At 37.7% G+C, this 23,293-nt stretch overlaps 1 long non-coding RNA gene across 1 annotated transcript in view; it reads left to right on the forward strand.

The window, feature by feature from the left end:
* LOC114024523 overlaps positions 1 to 23,034 on the forward strand; it is a 92,247-nt gene extending 69,213 nt beyond the window's left edge. The window contains exon 4 of the long non-coding RNA XR_003566910.1: positions 21,363 to 23,034. This is a non-coding gene — a long non-coding RNA (uncharacterized LOC114024523). The remainder of the gene's footprint in view (positions 1 to 21,362) is intronic.
* Positions 23,035 to 23,293: the final 259 nt, after the last annotated feature.

Raw genomic sequence — 23,293 nt, forward strand, 5'->3', positions numbered from 1 at the left:
GGTTTTCTTGGCAAAGATACTGGAGTTCTCATTTTTAAGTTTAATTGGCATTATTAACATATTCTCCAACATCAAAGCAAAAGTAGATTTATTAAATGGCAGAACTGGGAATTAAACTCCAAATTCTGACATGGAGTACAGTGCTTCTTTCACACTGCACATACTTCAAGCTAGATTTCCTTATTTAAATGTAATGCCATTATAATTGTGGCATGAGATGCCACCCCTCAGGTACAGTAAGGGGTATTTGGGAGAATTCCAGTTTTGAAAACATGACTTGATCCCCCATTCTGTTCATTCTCTACCAAAGGGACCATGAATCAAATAGTAAAGCTTTTAATTATAACAGAAGAGCAAAGCAAATAATTAGAGAAGATCCCTCTGACACAAAAAGGTATGGTCTCATTTAAATTCCTATGCCCCTGGTGGGAGAGGGAATACTCTTGAGACAATCCTTAGGGTTGCCTCTGGGATGGGATTCTTCTCAAAACTTCATCTTTCAACAACTGTTTGTGTCTCAGCCATGATCTTCATGACCCCACCCCACCCCACCCCACACCCTCTTTTTCTCTGGAAATCTCTTTCACCTCTGTCCTAACCTCCAAATGCATAGTATCCTTTGGCTGCTTTCTGGCAATTCGAAGTCTCCTATACCTTCCCCACACCTGCCATTCATTCATTCAATCAATTAATCAATAAACATTTATTAAGCATCTACTGTGTGACCAGTACTGTGGGGATACAAAAAAAGGCAAAAAATAGTCCCTGCCCTCAAGGAGCTTACAATTTAATGAGAGGACCTTACAATCTCTACTGACTTTTTGTCTTATATCTTGAATTTCCTATTGGATGTCTTAAATTAGATTTCTCATAGACGTCTTAAACTCAACATTTTCAAAGCTGAACTCTTTATTTTTTCCCTTTATCCTCCCTTCTAACTTCCTTCTTACTGTCTTATTACCATTATCCTCCTAGTCACCTAGGCTCACAATTTAGATGTCATCCTTGACTTCTCCCTCTCCCTCACCCCAACCTTATTGATTCTACTTTCCCAATATCTCTTGTATAAGTCCCTTTCTCTCCTTTGACCCACTTCCACCCTGGTGCAGGCCCTCATTCTCTATTGCAATGACCTTCTGGTTGGTCGCCTCATGTCTCTCCCCACTCCAGTGTATCCTCTACTCAACTGCTGAAAAGGTCTTCCTAAAGCATACCTGACCATGTCACACATGAACCCCAATCAAATTTCAGGGGGTCCCTATTAAAATTAAAATCCTCTCTTTGGCAGTTATAGCCCTTTACAACCTAGTTCTTTCTTACCTATCTATTCTTATACTTTACATCTCTTTATGTAATCTATGATCCAGTGATGCTGGTCTCCATGTCCTAACATGCCTTTTCATTAGCTGTCTCCCATATCTGGAAGGCTTGCCTTCTTCAGATATCCAGTCTTCCTTCCCGACTCAGCTTAAATCTAACTTTTTGTAAGAGTCTTTTTCCAGTCCCTTATAACGCTAGTGCCTTTCTTCTGAGATTATCTCCAGCTTACTCTGCATGTATGTTTTGTTTATGTATTTGTTCGCCTGTTGTCCACCCCCAATTGAAATATGAGTTCCTGAGTAAATCTTATCTTTCCTTTTATGCAAACAGTATGTAGAATAGTGCCAGCCAGATATATAGTAAGCACTTATTAAATTCTTTGTGTTGATTTGACTTGATATTTATGCTTCCTCTACACATGGATCAGTAAAAAGTTTAATCGAGGACCTGCAACAAATGCTGGCTTATATGCCATCTAAAAAACAACAGTGATAGTTCACAGGACCATAAGATTCAAGAATTAGAACCGAGCAGGAGCTAGTTTGGATTGTTAATAATAACTAAAAAAAAAAAATCAAAAACCCTATCAGCCAACATCTTGTCATAGAAAAGTGCTAGCATGATGTTAATTTTGAAAAATGATTCAAATGTTCCCTCTCCCCCACTTTTTAATGGAAAAATAAAGAACAAAAACTAGGACCCATTTTGTATCTTACTATAGCAACCAAATTAAGTAAACCTTGAGAACTGTATTTTTTCCCCCAGATGTTCATTTCTGGAAAATTGGAGTGGGTCAGTCTTATCTCAATGCTTGAGAATTTACAGGCACGATACTGGAAAATCTTAAAAGAAAGCCAAACAAATAAATATCGCCACAGATTCAATATAAAAAATGCAATACTTAATGTAAGCTATGCTGTTGGATTAGTGTCTCATTTATTGGTAGGAGTCACATTTCATTAACTCTGCCTTCATTGGTACTGGTCACTATGTAAAGCAGAAAAGAAAAATATATTTCTAGGAAACCTGAGAAGATTTGTATGAATTGTGAAGTGAGCAGAACCAGGAAAATAATTTATAGAGTAATAATAAAATTTTCAGTGTAATAGCCAGCCATGATTCCAGATGGTACTTAACTCTTATCAGAGAAGTGATGGAAGAATGAGATATTTTTACACGGCCCGTAAGTGAATTTATTTTTCTTGACTCTGCATATTTATTGGCAAGGATTTTGCTTTTCTTTTCTTTTTCCTTAATAAGAGTGGGAAGGGGTGGTATAAAGAAAAAAATAAATGCTTATTTATTGCAAAAATCAACAAAAATAGCAATAAAAATGTGATTCCCTCTCCTACCAAAACAAGGAGAGAAGAATCTATGCTTAGATAACCCAGAGATCTAAGGGAATGCAATGCAATGCAGTGGAAGGAGCAGCAGACGTGGAGATACGGGGCCTGCGTTCAGATCCTGCCTCTAGTAATTACTCGCTGGACAAGTGGCTTCATCTCTCAAGACCTCAATTACTCCAACTGATAAATGAAGGATTTTATTAGATAACCTCTTCTTACAACTCTAATATTATGATTCTATAAGTCCATTTTGACCTTTTATGGCTGACTTTTGAAACTTTTTTTTAATAGAGGTCTTCACACATAATCCAGGAACAGAGAACCTATCATCTGAAGCTCAATAAAGTCTAAGGCAAATATAATATTTTGCAAACTCTGAGACTTGAATTTCTCCCAACCCGCACTTAGATGATCATATCAGTTTCCCAAAGGAAGGCTAGATACTACTTCTATCAAGATTTTAGGGGTAACACTGACAAGATTTGGTGATGTCTTTCTTAACAGCGTTATTCATGAGCCCCCATCTGGTATGCTCCCCCCATTATAAAATACCAGTTATATCTTCCTAACACCATTAACTAATTAACAACCTACATTTACCATCCTAATAAATGTATCTCTCCCTTCCCTACTCAGCCATTTAACCAAATTGGCTTTCATTTTGTTCCTCTATTTCCATCTCCTGGCCTTTGTACTGGCCATCCTCCAAGCTTGTAATGAAGTCCTTTTTTAGCTCTTCCTTACAGAGCTCCTCTCTTCCTTTAAGATGCAATTCAGTTGACAGCAATCTTGAATTGTGTCCAAAGAGTTATAAAAACTGTGCATACTCTTTGACCCAGCAATAACACTATTGGGTCTACTTCCCAAGGTAATCCGGGGAAAAAGAGAACTCATTTGTTCTAAAATATTTATGGCAGTTATCTTTGCAGTGGCAAAGGACTAGAAACTGATGAAAGCCCATCAGTTGGGGAATGGCTGAGCAAATTGTGGTGTAGGATTGTGGTGGAATACTGTGCTGTAAGAAATGATGAGCAGGTTGATTTTAGAAAAAACATGGAAAGACGCATGAAATAGTGAAGGGTGAAGTGAATAGAACCAAGAAAATATTGTAAAAAGTAACAGAAATATTGTTTAAAGAGTAACTGTGAATGACTAAGCCATTCTGAGTAGTATGAACATTCAAATCCACTACAAAAGACTTATGAAGGAGAAAGAATTGATATTGCAAGTAGGTATTGTATGATTCCACATTTAGATCTATGTCCAGTGTTGGCCTTCTCTAATGTGGGGTTGGAAGGGAGGGAAGGAGATAACTTGGAATTCAAAATGTAAGAATTTTTTTTTTTAAGATTCAATTCACATGTCAATTTCTACATGCCTTACCTAATTCCTTTAACTTCTAGGGCCTCTCTCCCAAATTACCTTGTATTTATTTATATTTATGCTCTCCCTATTTTTATATGTACTTGCTATTCCCCTTCCCTTCCATTAGAATCTAACATCATCATAAGTAGGCATTATTTCTTTCTACATCCGCAGAACCTAGCATAGTGCCTGACACATGGTAGATGCTTTATAAATAATCTTTGATAATTGGTAGATAATGGAACTCTCATTTCTCTCAAAATATTTTTAATTCATCCTAGAACATGAGTTTTATTTAGGAAAACTGTACTTTATTACTTCTTATTCATCCAACTTGTTGATTTTTAGATAAATCTAAAGTTAAAGCTAATGCTGGAACTCCCATATTTATCAGCTTTTATCTGAGCTCTTTAAGTATCTGTCAGGATCCTACTGTAAGCTCTCCACCTAAATGCCTGCCATTTGAATAGAGTAAACTTTTAGCTGATCCATTTCCAAGTTTCTAAGCCCCAATGCCAGCTGGAGTTTAAGCTTCCTTTGGAAGCATCAGATGGCAAACAAATAGATTTTGATAAGAAATGATGGAAAGGGCATACACATGGTGACACCATGTTATTTCTTCTTCAGAGATTATCAAATAAGCTGAAGAAATCAGATTTCTGGGCCGGAAAAGATGCCTCTTGGGGGTTGTAACACACTTGTGAAAACACTGGCCTGAGGTCAGTGCTTTGATGGAAGTAGCTTGGCCTTCCCAGGCCACAACACCTTTTGACCTTTATATATATACTTGGCTGTTAAGTCAACAGAAAAGCTTCGCTTTGCCTAAGGACACTTTGACTACTGTGGGCTATCCCTCACCAGCACTCTCAGTAGAAAAATCAGCTGCCCTGTGCAGGAAATGCCTCAGTTGCTTAAGATGCCCAAACTCAGGCAAGGCTAAAAAAGCACATTTTGAAAAAAGGAAACCTTATTCAATTGAATTTGCAAAGTGCACTGCATGTGTTGGAGAGTTTTCTTTTAATTTTTCAGTGTTCTTCTCTCTCCCTCTCCCCACTTTCTAAATCCAGACGGGTAAAAGAGAAAATTGTGCAAGGCAAAGTTTCTTCAGGGAACCCAGATGTTGTCCTTCCACTGTAAACTCAGGTCCCAAAGGCAATGAGCAGGCTTTATTGGTGAAAGAAGGAACAAATATTATAATTGGTTTCATTCAAATGCTGATAGCAGCTGCAGCCAGATATTGTAAGGGAGAGGGCATTCTGTTTGTGATGTTTCTTATCCATTCCCGTGATGCTTTTGGTGCTTTTGCTAGACTGGTGTAGGCCTACAAAATATTTTATTTTAAAAATAATAGAGCCACATACCATTCTGTTGAACAAATTCACAAGCTTATCAACTGCTTGTTAAAAAAAAAATTCAAGGGGCATTTGAGTCATTTAATAAAACACTCATTATTAAAAAAAAAAATAAACAAAGACAACAACAAAATACCTCTTTAAAAAGTAGACCATACTGGCTCCCTGACCTTGAGCAAGCAACAAGCATTTTTCTAAGCCTGTAAATTTCAGAACACTTACCAATATGCAATGGTAGAGGGAGTTGACTCACTGAGATCACTGGAGACCGGAGAAATCACAGGTCTTGGAGCGGGCGGGGAGAAGTAAAAACTGGGAAAGGATTCTTATTATTTCATATCTTGATTGATGGGGACTGTTTTATAAATAAGAGAAAAGAATGTTAACTGATTCACAAATGATTTATATCCTTTAGGAAATCATCCATTTAAAATTTAAATATGTTCTGGGCTACTTTTTTGGTGGATGACTGATTTCTTTTACATTTATATAATTTCCCCATACTTCCCTTTACCTCAAGTGGACCCTTTCTTTATAACAAAGAAGTATAGGTAAGCAAAACAGACTGACACATTGACTGTGTCTGATATCACATGGCTCTTTCCATACCAAGATACTACTACTTCTTTCTGGACTAAAAGTTTATATTGTTTCATCAGTGCTCTGGAGTCAATTTTTGTCATTGCATTGATCAGAGTTCTTTTGTCTTTAAGTGGTTTTTTCCTTTACCTTATTGTGGTGGTTGTGTATATTGTTCTCTTAGTTCTGCTTACATGCTTCTGTATCAGTCCATCCAATTCTTAAGTTTCACTTAAATATTCATATTTCTTTTTTTAAAGTTTTTATTAATTTATTTTGATTTATAAATAATCACTTCCATATGCTTTTGAGTTTAAAATTTTTCTCCCCCCTCATCCCCACCACCCTCCCCAAGACGGTGCACAATCTGATATAGGCTATACATTTACATTCCTATTAAACATATTTTCACATTAGTGATGTTGTAAGTAAAAATTAAAACCAATAGAGGGAACCATCAACAAAGCTCAACAGAAGAGAAAAAAAAATAGCAATTCAACTTCCGTAGTTCTTTCTTTGGATATGGATAGCATTTTCCATTACGAGGCCTCTGGAGATGTCTTCGATCCTTGTATTGCTGGGAAGGGTTAAGTGTATCAATATTAGTCATCGCACAATGTGGCTGTTATTATGTATGACGTTCTCTTGGTTCTGCTCACTTCACTCAGCATCAGACCATACAAGTCTTTCCAGGTTTTTGTGAAGTCAGCCTGTTCATCATTTCTTATAGCACAATAGTATTCCATTACATTCATATGCCACAACTTGCTCAGCCATTCCCCAATCGTATGTTTCTTAAAGGCCAAATATATTCTATTACATTCACATCCAACAATTTATTAAGCAGTTAACTAATTGGTGGGTACTCAATTTGTTCTCTCTTCTCTGCCCCCTAAAAAGCTGCTAAAAATATTTCAGTGTATATTGGACCTTTCCTCTGTCTTTACCTTTTTCAGGTAAGTTGCCAGGAGCAATATCTCTGGGTGAAAGGGTACAGAGCAGCTTTGTCACTTTTCCAGCATATTTTCAAGCTGTCTTCCAGTCTGGTTGGACCTGCTAACAATCATTTATCTCCAAAAATAAATTTATCTGAAACTACAAAAAGAATAGAAATTATGTTTAATAGAAATACTAAATAAGGAGTGTGTTGAATTTTACTGGCAAATATTCTGCTTGATTGTAATTTAGCAAATTCATTTGGGTCCTTTGGACCTACACCTAAACATCAAGGTCTTTGAGCTATTCAGATTAATGAATATCATTGGACTGCACTAATGCTAGTAATGTAATGGAAGACTTAAGGAAGCTTAAATATGTTTATTCATTGAGCTTTGAACTGGGTTGTTCTTCAAATAAATGATTACTGACTTCAGGAATACTTTACCTATGTCAGAATCATGAGATTTAGCTCTGGGTAGAAAGGAAAGAGTGTAGGGAGTCACTGAAGTCAATAGTTAAAGGAAACAAATGAGTTCACATTAACTTCATATATCAACTTAACAGTGACTGATAATAGCTACAATTCCTTCAGTGCCATGGTTTAATTTAACTATATTAGGACTTCCAAAACACACTTTTCCATTAAAGCTTTGAAGAGGCATCAATAACCTGAAAAGTTTTCTTATCTCTTTCTGCCTCTCCCTTCCCCCTTCAACTCTTCCTAAGGTAAAATTTTACTTTATTTTTAACAAGCATTTTAAAGCACGTATTATGTAAAACACTGTGCTAAGTGCTTTACAAATGTCTCATTTGATTCTCACAACAACCCTAGGAGGTAGGTACTATTATTATCTCCATTTTACAGATGAGGAAACTGAGGCAGGCAGTAAGTAATTGATTTGTCCAGGGTTACATGGGAAGTAATGGACTGAGGTCGGAATTGAACTTGGGTCTTCTTGATTCCAAGTCCAGGGCTTCATCCACTACGCTTTCTAGCTGCCCAATTTCAATTCTCCTTTTCCTTTAAGACATACAGATACACATGCAGAAAGAAGAAGGGGTTTCAAGGACATTCTAGTTAGTGGATGTCTTCTCATTTTCATGAAATTAAAAAAAAACCTTATACAGTTTAGGATTCTCTATAAATGGTGTAGATTCTGAAGAATAAGAGGAGTAAAGAGAGATAAGGTGAGCTACTAAACCTTTTTCAATCTAGATTTGTGATTTCATTATTGTAGTGACCTCCTAGTAAGGGGACATCATCTATTGATGCAAATGGGTAACTATGCTGCAATTTATGAACTGAGAGAGCTTCCTGGGACTGTGAGAAGGCAAGTGACCTGTCCAGGGTCACCTATTCAGGATGTATAAGAGGCAAGATTTAAATATAATTCTTTCTGACTCTGAGGTGAGCTCTCTAGTCACTGTGCAACCTTGCCTCTCTATTAAGTTTAAGAATCTACAGACTGAAGAATCTTTGTTGTTTTTAGATGGCAGACTGGGTGAAGTGCACTGGAATTAGAAAAGAAGTGGGTACAAAAACCTGATTCTGATACCTACTAGCTGTGTTGCTATTGTTTGTCAACCAATCTCTCTCAGTTGAGACAGGGGGTCTCATAGGGCTTTGGTGAGGCTTATATAATGCAATAAAGGTCTATATAAATGTCAGATATTATTTTGGTAGAAATGGCTCTTTTATAGAATTCCATGACAAAATCTCTGTCAAGAAGTACCTTGTAGGCTTAGATTCTTAAAATCTAGCCACTTCTCAGATTCTTAAAATCTAGACCCTGCTCAGATTCTTATAATCTAGCCTCTGCTCAGATTCTTGTAATCTAGCCAATAGCTTACTAATGTTCAGGCTCCTTAAGAGTCTGCCCAATATGACAGATGTTCTAATAAACCTTGTCTTTGGCTGAAAAAAAAGAAGTACCTTGTAAATCTGCAAAATTGAGATGCAAAATTGTGTTGTAAAAATGTGAGTTATTTATATTTTCTGGACAGCTAGGTGACACGGTGGGTAGAGCACTGGGCCTGGAGTCAGGAAGACGTGAGTTCAAATCCTCCAGCCTTAGACATTTACTAGCTATGTGACCTTGGGCAGGTCACTTTACCCTGTTTGCCTCAGTTTCCTCATCTCTAAAATAAGCTGGAGAAGGAATTAGTAAACCACTCCAGTGTCTTTGCCAAGAAAACCCCAAATGGATTCAGGAAGAGTTGGGCATGATTAAAACAACTGAACAACAAATACTTTCTGGATGTTTAAAAAAACACCTTTTGTAGTACATAAGTCAGTATTTCAACTGCAAGCTACATAGTTCAGTATAAAAGGAAAGGGGAGGAAGAAAAAGGCATTAACTTTATTACTGGCAATCTGTCTCTTCAGGGACCTGGTCGCTCTATTCATTCATGTTCATTCTCCCCCCCTTTTCTTTTTTCCTTCCTAGATGCCTACAAAAATGCCCATCCTTAAACAGCAACCTACACATGATATCTCCATTCCTTCAAGCTCTTGTCTTCTCCACATTTCTTCTCTCTTCCACAGCCCAAATCCTAAAGCACCCAATTCCTCCACTTACTCACTTCTCACTAACTTCTCAACCTCCTGCCAACTTGGATGCAACCATTCAATAGAATTGCTTCCTTCAACTAGCTCTTAAGTGTTAAACTAATGGGCTTTTCTTAGCCTTTATCTTCTTTGGCCTTACTGTAGTTTTTGACAATGCCGGCCACTCTTTTCTCCTTGGTATACTCTTTTCCCATGTGGTGACTTCTGCGATGTTGCTATGCCATGCCCTGATTTTCTTCTTAACTGTCGAATTGTTTCATTTAGGTGCCTTTTGTAAGATTAATCAAGCCTCTACCATCACTGGGTGTTCCACAAGGTTGGGTCATGGTCCCTCTGCCTCTGCTCTACATTCTCTATCTCTATGATTTCATCTACTGGAGCCCCAGTCCTTAAACTTAGAATTATAGATGTTATGATGCTTGTTTGGGATTGGAATGAAATGAGAAACTAATAAAAAATTTAACATCCAACAAAGAAGTTTATGATAACATAGAAAAGATATTAAGAAAAGGTACAACACTGGTGTATATGAAACCATGAACTTATGTTGCATAGTTGTTTTTTTAAGTGCCTGTTACCTTTAACATGGTAATGACAAAATTGGCTTGCTTGTCTGTGTCCTCTTCTGAATTTCCTTCTGTTCTAATATTTCATTAACATTCTTTTCTTTCTTTTTTGCAGTCATTGTCACTTACCAGTATACTTCTGACCCATGCCAAAAAAACACTCTTTCATGTAACAAATAAATATCATCAAACAAAACAAATCACTACATTGGATATGGCTGAAAAGGTTTATCTAGTTTTGTGTCTCTGGTCTATCACCTCAGGAAGTCCTGGTTGGTCATTGAATTAGTCAGAATTCTAAAACTTTTCAGAGTTGTTGTTGTTGGTGTTGTTTTTTAATTAATTTATTTTGAATTAGCAACAATCATTTCCATAATCTTTTGAGTTTTAAATTTTTCTCCCTCTCCCTTCCCACCTCCATCCTCAAGACAGTGTGCAACCTGATGTAGGCTATACATATACATTCCTATTAAACCTATTTTCACATTAGTGATGTTGTAAGTAAGAATTAGAACCAATAAGAGGAACCACCAGAAAGAGGAAACAAAACATAACAGAAGGAAAAAAAATAGCAAATAGTATGCTTCGAAGAGTTGTTTTTTGTTACATTATTGTGGTCTTAGTAAAACTTGTTCTCCAAGTTCTTTGGATGTCACTTTGTATTAGTTCATACAGGACTTCTCAGATTCTTCACCTAGCATTTGTATTTTATTTCTTAGTTGTGTCCAACTCTTTGTGACCCCATTCGGGGTGTTCTTGGCAGAAAATGGAGTGATTTGCCATTTCTTTCTCCAGCTCATTTTACAAATGAGGAAACTGAGGCAAATGGGGTTAAGTGACTTGCCAAGGGTCACGCAGCAAATAAATGTCTGAGGACAGATTTGAACTTGGAGAGATAAATCTTCCTTACTCCAGGCCAGTACTCTATCTACTGCACCACCTAGCTGCCTCAGAATTTGAAGTCTTCCAAAAACTAAATCCCCGATATACTATACAACTATAGGGATACCTTCCTGACCCCAGACCTGACACTCTATCCACAGCACCACTTAGCTGCCCTTTTCATATAAGTATACTTGTATAAATCAACATGGCATAAAGGATAGAGAGCCAGTTACAAAACCAGGAAGACTTAGGATCAAGCAGTACCTCTGATACATACTGATTGTGGGGCTCTGAGTAGATCACTTAATCTCGCAGTGTCCTAGGTAACCCTCTGAGACTAAGTTGTAGAGAAGGACTAAACTGGTAGGAAGTTCTTAATCTGGGAATTCCTTATATGAATGAAATCACAAGTGCAGGACCTGACCTCTCTAATAGTACTCAAGGGAGGATAAAACAATGAAAAACTGAAGGAAAAAAGCACTTCAGGAAGAACAATGAAAATTCCACGGAGGCCATAACACTTAAGGTAAGCTGGAAAGGACGTCAAGGACTCCCTGAAGTGGAGATGAGGAACCAGAGCATCATAGACATAAGAAAGAGCTTATGCAAAAGCTCAGAATGGGAAATTATCTTCATTAGTTCAAATCTGGCCCAGACACTTACTAGATGTGTGACCCTGGGCAAGTCACTTAACTAATTTGCCTCAGTTTCCTCATCTGTAAAATAATCTGGAGAAAGAAATGGCAAACTATTTCAACTGTCTCCGCCAAAAAAATCCCAAATTGGATGACAAAAAGTTGGACATGTCTGATGATAACTGAACAACACTTTTATGAAAGGAGCTTGAAAAAGTGAATGAGGGCCTGCCTTGGAGCCAAGGATACTGGGGGTGAAGTCCTATCTCTGATATATGCTAGTGATATGACCATAGAAAAGTCACAACCTCCTCATTTCTCACTTGGCTGTACTACTTTGAGACTTCTCTCACTGACTTCTTTACCATGCCTCTGGAAGATCATTACTGGGATAATCTCACCATCCTGTAAGATCTCGTTGGCCTTGGCAATCTATTTCATCACTACCCTCTGCCTCTCTGGTTGGAGTTTGGGGCTGTGAACTTCAAACCTCCATTTAAGGAGAGCTCATATCACACAACTCATTTCTCACCTGGCTGAACCACCTTGGGATTTTTCTGACTGACTTGTCTATGCCCCCGCACTGGGTACCATTTCTTTCTTTCCCCTTCCCACTGATTTCTTCCTCTTCTCTCCCTTTTTCATCTTCCCTTTTATTTTGTCTTTCTCTATTAGATTCTAAGCTCCGTCAGGGTGGACACTTTCTTTTCTTGTATTTGTATCTACAGTGCTTACAGTGCCTGGCACATAGTAGGTGCTTAGTAAACATTTATCGACTATTGACTTAACCTCTTAGTACCCAGTCAACTCTATTAAGACAATAAGTTTCAGAGAGGGTGCTAACCTGCATTGGCAAAAAGAAAAGTCACTTAACTGTTCATAACCTTCGAAGTGGAGATTCCATGAAGAAACCTTGTCCTGAAGAGGTTATTGATGGCAAGGAAAGACCCATATATCCAAAGTGGCACATGGTGATATTATTTGTGATAACCCAATGTGACAACCAAATATATACTCAACAGTTGAGGAATGGTTGAATGAATAATGGCATATCAGTATAACACAAACACCATTACATCACAAAGAAGGATGAATATGAACAATTCAGAGAAACATTGAAAGATTTGTATGGAGTGATATAAGGTTAGAAAGCAGAGTCAAAAGAACAATTTACTCAATGACTCGAAGTGTTAATAAAATCAACATAGAGTGACAACAAAAATTGAATGGAATGCAACATTCAGTCCTGGTACCATGTTATCAAATTATTATTAATAATGAATAATGTGGGGAAGTTTTAAAGGGGTTTGGGTGTTTGTTGGAAAATATCTATGGCATCAAAACCAAGTTTATCAGAGTATTCAGGGGCTCAAGTAACTGTTGCTTTTTCTTCTTCACCTCCAAAATCAATCAACAAGCATTTATTAAGCACCTATTAGTGTTAGTCACTATACTAAGCACTGGGGATACAAGGACAAAAGTACAATACTCTATGCCCTCAAGAGTTTCTATTTTTCCTAAGAAGGCAGTATAGATTCATCTACACCATAGGACCCAGTGCCTTTCTGAGGGAGTTTTTTTTTTTAATTTAAATCAGACAAATCTTAAAACTGTGGCATATTATGGCCCTTAATATAATCCCTACTCCATTAAGTGCTCACTTCATAGGGAGGTTCAAAAAAAAAGGTTGGAGGAAACATCATTGGAGGTCCCCAGATGTATTCAAATGGATCTATGATCTCAATGATGGAGAGTCCCTTTCAGTGATGCAGACTGCAACTCAGTAGGTATAATTGGGCTATACTATCTAGTAATACATGAGTCTATATCTCCCATAAATTTGCTACATGGGCTTGGCGTGTTGGAAATGTTCATCATGTTATATAATAAGATCATATATCTTTAGAGTTGAAGTGTCATTATATGCCTTCAAATAAAATTCTCTCATTAATACAGTAAGAACATGAAGTCATACAAACATATATGCAGAGAAGGAAAAAGGAAAGGAGAAAGAGAGAGAGAGAAAGAGAGAGAGAGAGATTAAGTGATTTTAAGCAGTTTTCCCAGGGTCACAAAGTTAGTGGGTTTTTTTTTTAATTTAATTTATATTATTTTTAATTTATGGAATAAAACAAGCATTTCCATAACATAGTTCAATAAAAAAGATGATTGCACATGAAATTGGAAATCTATGCACAACTTGCTATTCTTTTCAAATATACAACAAAATTATCATGTAAATTTTTTTAAAGATTTAAACCTACATCTTCCTAGCTCATAGTACTGTCGATTTTTCTACGCTGACCCTTGATATTATATAAACATTAAGAAAGTGTATGGTTTCTCCATTGATTATCCCTCACTGCCCCCTCATAACCAGTCAATAATTTTTCTTTTGATGATAGCCTTTCCTCTGAATCTTCTCCCTGTGTGTAAGATTTCAGACAATTCTTGCCCACTACATATCCTTCCTTTGCCCTCTGGGTGATGCTCATTTTCATTTCTTCAGAGACTGTACTGTTTTGTGCCTTACAATCATACATCAAAATGAATCACTGGAAAAGCTTGCATCCTCTACACACATACTGGCCTAATCCAGTACCAAGTGGCACGACTGCTTTGTGAAGGAAATTAAACTCACAAAAACTTCAAATTAGTGAAAGACTCTTAGCCATCATCTAGTCCCTCTCCTTTTCTAGATGAATAAACTGAGGCCCAGAGAAGTGAGGAAACTTGTTTAGGATCATACAGATAGTAAGTTGCATGAGCCAGGATTCAAACCAAGGTCCTTTGCTTTCAAATCCAAGTCTTTTTCCACAGGTCTTTCAAAGAGTGTTGTGAACATAGTGTGGTGGAACATGCCTGTAATCCTAGCTGCTGGGGAGACTGAGTTCTAGATTGATGGAGTTCTGAACTGCAGTAGGGCTAAAGCCAACCCATTGTCCCCACTAAACCTAGCCCCATTATGGTGAATCCAAAGATGTGGGAGGAGCATTTTAGGCTGCTTAAAGAGGGGCAAACTGTCTCAGGTCAGAAAAGCAATGTCTGTACTGGTCAGTAGTGGGACCAGTCTATGAGAGGCTGGGGCTCTTTCAGGCTGGGAGAGATGGGAATATTACAACTCAGCCAAAGAATCCCTTGGCTAAAGGGCCAAAAGATCATTCTGGTGTTAATAATGATAATAATGACTAATTTTTGTCTAGTTCTTTAAGATTTGCAAAATGGTTTACTTACCTTAAGTCATTTGATCCTCAAAACAATCCTGTGAGGTAGGTTATATTATTATACTTATTTTAGAGAAGAGGAAACTAAAACAGACAGAGGTTAAGTGACTTTCCCAAGGTCACATGGCAAGTGTCTGAGGCAAGATTTGACCTTAGTCAGGGATGGGGAACCTGCGGCCTTGAAGCCACATGTGGCCTTCTAGGTTCTCAGGTGCAGCCTTTTGCCTAAATCCAAGTTTCACTGAACGAATTCTTTTATTAAGTGGATTTGTTCTGTGAAGTTTGGATTCAGTCAAAGGGCCACACTTGAGGACCTAGTAGGCCACATGTGGCCTGGAGGCTACAGATTCCCCACCCCTGCTTTAGGTGGTCTTAATTCCAAGTCCAATTATCTGCTGCACCACCTAACTGCAATTTTTAGAGAAATATCTCATGTTTTGTTCAATTTCTTTTGTTCTATTAGATTTTTTTCTTAAACATTTGCTTAAGAGCTAGAAACTCTTAAACTTATTATCTTTATTTTCAAGAAATCTTTTCAGAGACCATCTACAAGATGTTTCTCTATTTCTCTACTTTATGAAGCAAATGAAATAAAATGACTACTTCTCAAGTAGATAAAGGCAACACCACCATCATTTAACTAGGGTAAACAAAAGCCAGGTAAAACAATATCCACTTTTTGTGATAAGGAATAGGTAGCCATTGAAGGCTATGAAATTTCTTTAATGGACCCCATGTTTGGAGAGGTAGCATATCCTAATGGAGAGTGAATTCTCTTTGAGAGTCAAAGAAGTCACTTGACTTCTCAACCCTTCAGGCAACTCTCTCAGAATATTGGCTATCAATGAGTACTAGTAGATGAGTTACTCATTGGCATCAGTAGGAGGTATTAAAATCTAAGGTCTAGATTTTTTTAAGGGTATTATTTTAAATTTTCTTCAGCAATATTAAAAAATAAACTAAAATATAGGAGGGTTACACTAAAACAGTATTCTGTATACTTAAAGAATTCTTTGTTTTTGTCTGTTGACCTTACATTGTCAGGCTTAATGGCAAACAAATATTCAGGTAGTCTCATCGTCTCTGGCAATAGGTGCTAGCAAATCCCATGAAGGTTGACCTTTGCTGCTGGGATGAAAATTAGCATTGTCAGCTTCTGAAAGGAGAAATTTATGACAGCAGTAGGGCAAAGCAAGCAGGAAACGAACATCATAACAACTATCATTGTAGAGTTAGGGAGCAAGGCTCCAGGCTTGCTAATTGAAAGCAACTGGCCTATTGCCTCTGGACAGGAGGTCATGGAAAACAATTGGTACAACTGGCCTATTGCCTCTGGACAAGAGGTCATAGAAAAGACCTGGAAAGGGGCTGGAGGTGATTAAAATGGTACTATTCAGGCCACTCTGCTTATTAGCCCACCCCTTGCTCTACTCGTCTCACTTATCCTTAGGAAAGTGTAATTGACTATAGTATTTGCTTTTAAAAAGTAGAGTGAAAAAAATAGGAAATTAATTGCTTTTTTCTCTGGATTCCAGGTGGTGAAATTTAGTGACTAAAGGAGACACTTGAATTGACAATACTTGAGTTTAGGGGGAAAAAAGTAGCAGCATTGTTGAACAGTCAATATTATAATCATTTCATTTATTTTTAAAAATGGTCAAGCAACTTACTACACTTTAGGAATATTTATGAAAAGAATATTAGAGTGCACAGAAAAAGTAGCCCTAATACACAAGGTTGTGGCATGAAGTAGTAGATGGAGTATTGGACTTGGAGTAGGAAGCATTGGATTCAGATTTTGCCTCTGGAACCTCCCAGATATGTGATCATGAGGAAGTCTTAGGAAACTCTACAATTGTTTCTGTGAAAAAAATGAGGGTTCCTACATTGAGAAAATCCTAAGTCTTTCATATAGCTCTCTTTTTATTGGTCCCTAAGTCACAGGTCATGTTATTGTCATCCTTAAGCCAAAGGGAAAATGAATCCTTGCAGGGAGGAACAATGAAATTTAGTCTTATTCTGCTCTGTATATAGGAAGGAAATTCTTGGTGAACCTTTATTAGCCTTTTTCTTTTCATCTTGAATTTTAAATTACAGATCCCTTCCAGTAAAGTAGAGACCAAGTACAACATCTACATATACAGCCCAAAATTCTGAGGATATTTATTGATCACCACACATTGATCAAGAATGTAATTATCTTGTAAAAATATCCCTTATCCAGCCTCTCTGACTGTCAGAATTGTCATTTGTAGGGCAATGAACAGATTGGAAAAGGTTAAGATCAGGAATGCAGGTAGACCACTTATCACACAAGCATTTTTAAAGAGATTATTATGTGCCAAGTACTGCACTTAATGCTAGAGCCACAAATACAAAACCAAAAACCAGAAACCAAAACAATCCCTACTATGAAGGAGCCTATATCCTATCAGGGGAGCCTACATGTGCAAATAATAATAACTACAATGTATATAGTGCTTTGAAGTTTACAAAACACTACATTATATATACATATGTGTGTGTGTGTGTATATATATATATATATATATATATATATATATTCATACACACACATATGTGTGTGTGTGTATTTGGTCCTTAAAACAACTCTGCGAGGTAGGGACTATTATTACTATCCTAATTTAGATACAGATGAGGAAATTGAGATTGAAAAAGGGTAAATGATTTGCTCAGGGCCCCACAGCTAGTAGGTGTCTGAGCCAAGACTTTAATTCACCTCTTCCTATAGTGCTCTATTGACTGAGCCACCTAGCTACTTAATATGAAATAAATACAAAATTACTACAAGCTATAGAATATAACTCCCTTATACAAATATAAGGTAACTAGTGAGAGAGGGTATTAGCACCTTGGGGATCAGGAAAGGTACTATTGTAAGTGGTGCTTGAGGTATTGAAGGAAGTGAGGGAATTTATGAGGAGGAAGTGAGTTGTGAGTGCCTTCCTGGCATGGAGGGACAGCTAGTGCAAAAACATGGAGATGGGAGATGAAGTGCCTGCCATATGAGACAATCAAAAAGAAGGTCAGTGTAGCTGGATCACAGAGTGAAGGAAAGGGAGCATATACACTGAAGCTAGAAAGCTAGGCTGGGGTTGGGTTATGAAGGCCTTTAAGAGCGAAGCAATTTAGTTTATATTTGATATGAGAATAGGTCAGGTTTGTGTCCTTGCACAGATTTGTGGGGTAGAGGCCATTCTAACTGTCTGCATGAAGGGTGATGAGTGTCTAAACTGAGATGATGGCTGTGTGTGTGTGTATAGACAAAGGTGCCATAGTGGATAGAGCACTGGGCTGGGAACCAGGAGGACTTATCATTGTGAATTCAAATCCTGCCTTAGGTACTTACTAGCTGTGTGACCCTGGTCAAGTCAATTGATCTTGTTTGCCTCAGTTTCCTCATCTGTAAAATGAGCTGGAAGGAAATGGCAAAACACTCTAGCATCTTTGCCAAGAAAACCCCAAATGGGGTTGTGAAGAGTCAGATATGACTGAAACAACAACTATGTCTGTGTATATCACACACACATACAAACACACACAATTATTTAGTTCAACCTTCCTCATTTTGTAGAAGAGAGGCTGAGACCCAAGGAGATTAAGAGACTTGTCCAATGTCACACAGGCAGCAAGCTTCAGAGTGGTAATTTGAACCCAGGTCCTCTGACTACAGAGCCATTGTTCCTTCCTCTGCACCCTATTGCCTCCTGGGTTAGTCATTCCTAAATCAGCTTTCTACAGTAAGACCACTGATCTGATGGAGCAAAGACCAAAATTAGTGTAGAGCTAGAAGAAACAATAAAAAACATATGTTGTACAATTGACATAATTCTATCCTGACCTAATCAACAGAGTTATTAATAATAAAATATGAATGATGAACAGAAGTGCAAAGAGACAGCCTATAGTAATTTCACAGGGAAATTTAAACAATGTAAATTAATTGTCAGAACAAGGAGATCAAAAAAGCCTAGGAAGTGCTTTAATTAGCAAAAGCTTTACTTACTTGCCATTCAGAGGACCAGAATAGCTTAGAATAAAAATACATTTGTAATGTCTTTGGGAGAAGAATGATAGGGGATTATAAGCAGTATCATCTCATAAAACAGGAAGAAAAGCAGAGCATAAAACCAGTTTAGATAAAGCTTATTTTTTGTTATATATTTTAAAAAATGATCCTGATACAGTAAAACACCTTCTTACAGGCTTTCTTACCACAGAATTTATTTCATCCATACATCAAAGTTATTAAAAATTCCTTGAAAGATGTGACAACAAAGACAGTTTTGTTTGACATCCTTCTTACCATAAATGCCAGGTAAGAATATTAAACAGGGAGATATGTTATTTATTCTAACCGTGATGGAGAAATTCAATCCCACACAGATTCTCAATTGATGAGAGATTATCTATGAATGATGAAGTCCTCCAGATGCTCCTAGTTGGCATCATGTTATTCATTTTGAGCTCCAGAACATTACAGAGTGTATTGGAAGAAGTCAGTTACACCAAAAAGAGTTTGGCCTAATCATCCACATCAGAAAAAACAAATGGATAAAGAAATGTCCATTGCCCAGATCATGACAGAAAGTTAGACAGAATCTATAAGACTTTGTCCATCAAGAGACTTGCTGGGACAAGCAAATGGACAGTAAATTTAACCTAAAATTAAACTTATAGGCAAATCAGGCTAGAATGCCTTCAGGATATTTCAAAGCTCCTTTAATGACCCCAAACTTCTGTTAGAATCAAAGGCCTATCTTTTGCATACTAATAGTGTTGCTACAATACTGCATGACATAGGAAACTTAAGTCTCTTAGGAATTTAAAAAAATGTGTTATGTAGAAGGCAAGGGAGTGGTGCATGGTAGATGTGAAGAGGCTGCAACATGCGAGAAATAAGGAACTTTGGAGAAGAGCAAGAATAAAGAATGTAATGAGGAAACTGTGTGAGCTAAAAAGGAGATGGGCTAGTCACTCGGTTATAGTATAACAAGGCGACATCTTTAATACTTCACTGTTATCCTTGTGATGGCAGGAGAAATTGGGGAAGGTTCCTGCACCTTAAAGTGCTGCGCTCCCCCCTTACCCCACCACATACACACCACTGTGGTGAACTTGTGGCCGTAGGGGGTGACAGTTGCACAGGATGGGCAGGCTTTTATGAGTTGCAATCTGTATCATTAGAGGAAGCATTCAGATCAATGAGATCACATACCAACTTGAGTATTTTGAGCATAACTCACCCATCCCCTTCCCTCCTGGAATCTAGTCAGAACAATACGTGAAAGGAGGCTTTGAATCAGATGACTGGATTAAGGCAAAGACTCTCTGCTGTTTATAATACATAGAGGACTCTTTTGATTCCAAACTGACTTGCCTCTTCAAAGGAGGGTGGGGTAGAGGGGAGCCCCTTCTTTGGGCTTTAGTTCTTGGATAGGACTTAGAATAAAGAAGAAAACATGATGTGTCCTGACAAAACTTCAACATCTGTTCTTGCAAGGATGAATATGATTGGGAACCTTGTAACAGACCAGAATGATGGAAGTAAGTGGGACTTTAATGACCAAGATTTTATGAAGAACCTCTCTTCTCCTCTTCCTCTTCCTCCTCCTCTTTTTCTTCTCCTCCTCCTTCTCCTTCTCCTCCTTCTTCTCCTTCTCCTTCTCCTTCTCCTTCTCCTTCTCCTTCTCCTTCTCCTTCTCCTTCTCCTTCTCCTTCTCCTTCTCCTTCTTCTTCTTCTTCATTTACTTTCCCTTCAGTCTGCCTCTGGTGGCCAGAAAAGCAAAACAAACCCACCTCTTCTCTCTCTCTCTCTCTCTCTCTCTCTCTCTCTCTCTCTCTCTCTCTTCTTTTCTCTCTTTCCTTTTTATTTTAGTTGTTAGGAAGCCCATGAAGCCTCATGTCAAGGTAGGCTCAAATGGGCCCAGGAAAAATAAAAATAACTCAATAACATCCTCTTCATTGCTTTGCTTATATGCCTTGCATTTTGAGGATAAGTCTACCACAAAGCAGAATCTAACCTCTTTATTTTCATAGGGACTTTTAAAAGTACAGATACATTTGGACAAGATTACATATTGATGACATGTCTTCATGAATTTCATAGGAGAATGTAGCGTTGATTAGAAAAATAAATAGTAACTCCAGAAATGATAGATTTATAATCTCAAGGCCCAGAGGGACTTCAAATGAAAATCTAAAATCCCAGAGGAATTTTAAGCATATGAATCTTGTTCTGAAAAATCATAAATTCACATCTGCTAAAGTGGAAACATCTGTGAAATAAAACTAGATGTTTTTTCTTCGTATGTTCTGGTACAAAAATGAGAACCAGTCAAATGGTTTAAACTATAAGCTGCTTCTACAGCGTGAGAAAATTGAAATGCCCTCCAAATGTGTCTTTCTGGCTGCATGGGCTACTTATGCCAAGCAACACAAATATGGCATCTCCTGAAAAATATTAGTTTATAAGTTATAAATTTATGTGCAAGGTGATGACACACATCTGATCATATCATAAATTTTGCCACAATGGAAACAGTTTTTTTTTTCTTTCAGATGGATCATGCAAGAGAGTAACCAGTCACATGAAGATATAATTTGTCATCTCAATGAAAGGAAAAAGCAATGAGGACATTGTAAATATGATATGGACAGCTGATCTAAATGCAACAGTGATTGACTAAATTTGTTTGTTTTTTTATCAACGACAGGAATATGAACTAGAATTGTTATACACACATATGTGTATATGTATAGGGAATTCCCAGAACAGGTAATTCCAATGCAGATTGTCACCTTCTCTGCAATTTATAATCTTGGTCAGTTAACTAGACCATCAAGTTGTTAAGAGATTTACCCAGGGTCATACAACCAGTATGTGTAAGAAACATGATTTGAACAGAGGACTTCCAGACTCCAAGGCTAAGGATAGAGTATCCACTATGACATGCTGCCTCTGAGTATCAAAGATAATCCTAGAAAATGACCATTTTGCTAGCATATAAAATCTATTCTCTTCCCACCCACCACCCTTCTGGGAAATTTCTGGTTCACAGAGAAAATCACTTTTTCAAAGCTCACTCTTATCAATGACTGCCTGGGGTTATGCTGCGGTTCAACTGGATCAATAGAAAGGTTCCATGAGTGATTGGATTATTCCTAACTTGCATGTTTCCAACAGTGATAGAGAATCTAGGAAAATTGGCCTGTCTTCCATCCTGCACATTTACATGGAAAAAAATGAAGGTGGAAACTAGATAGATAACTCTCCTTTTGAAGGCAAAGACGGAAAAGTCAGAGGGCAGAGCTCACTCAGCTGGGCACAGCAGGCTCTAAACATGGAAATGTACCAGTAGAATGCAGAAATGGATTAGTAAATATAGAAAAACAAAAATTTCTAGAAATTATGGAATCTGTGCTGGAAATGACCTGAGAGGAAATCTAGTCCAACTTGTCCCTAACCAAAAATCTCCTCTGTAACATCCCCAACAATTGAGTCTTTCCTTGAAGATCCCAAGTGAGGAGGAACCCACTCCCTCCCAAAGCAACATTGACTAGCTCATTGGAGTCTGGTGTTTGCTGGCAGACAACAATCCTCAAATGCCTGACTACTCTAGCCCATGAGGATTGTGAAGTTGTGATAAACAAGGTAGCCCTCTCCCAATTCTGTGGCAAAGGGAAGAAATGAAATCTTGTGAAAGGCAGGAAGTGTACAATGCATGAAGAAGAATAATGTTAAAAAGTTCCTAATCCTACGACAGCAGTGCTACTTCAATGGTAAGAGAGATCTCAGTTAGTTGCATCTCAGCATGTACCCAGTAGTCAGTGTGTGAGGACAAAAAAGTAAGGCTACATGATGTACAGCAGGTACAAAAGCTACAGACTAAGTGACACCTTCCCCAGGAGAGCCTCCATCAACAGAACCTCTCCCAACACTGGAGGTTGGGACAAGGAGGGCTGAGAACAAAACGTCACTTGAGTCAACATCATTTTCAATAATTCCACCATTTTCTGGCTGCCCAGGCTTATAACCTCAGCATTATTTTTTACTTTTCATTCCCTGTGATGCTACATATCCAAATATATCCATTTCCACTTGCACGACATCTCTCATATCTTGTTGTTGTTGTTGAGTTGTGTCTAAGGATAGACAGGCTTCTATGAGTTGCAATCTATAGGAGAAAGAGAGAGAGAGGGAGAGAGAGAAAGAGAGCACTTTGAATTGAGAGTCAGGAAGATCTGAATTCAATTCTAGGTCTTAGATACTTAGTGGCTGTGTGACCCTGGGCAAGTCAGTTAACTTCTATATGCTTCCAGTTTCCTCATCTGTAAAACAGGGCTAGTAATATCATCTACCTCTCAGGGTTGTTTTGAGGGTCAAATGAGATAATAGTTATAAATTGCTTTGCACGCCTTCAAGTGCTATATAAATACTAGCTCTAATTAATTAATTATGGAAAGTCTTGTAGAATTCTTTGTAGAATTTT

This window comes from Vombatus ursinus, unplaced genomic scaffold (genome assembly GCF_900497805.2).
Source record: "Vombatus ursinus unplaced genomic scaffold, bare-nosed wombat genome assembly UNPS02014821.1, whole genome shotgun sequence".
NCBI classification, from domain to species: domain Eukaryota; kingdom Metazoa; phylum Chordata; class Mammalia; order Diprotodontia; family Vombatidae; genus Vombatus; species Vombatus ursinus.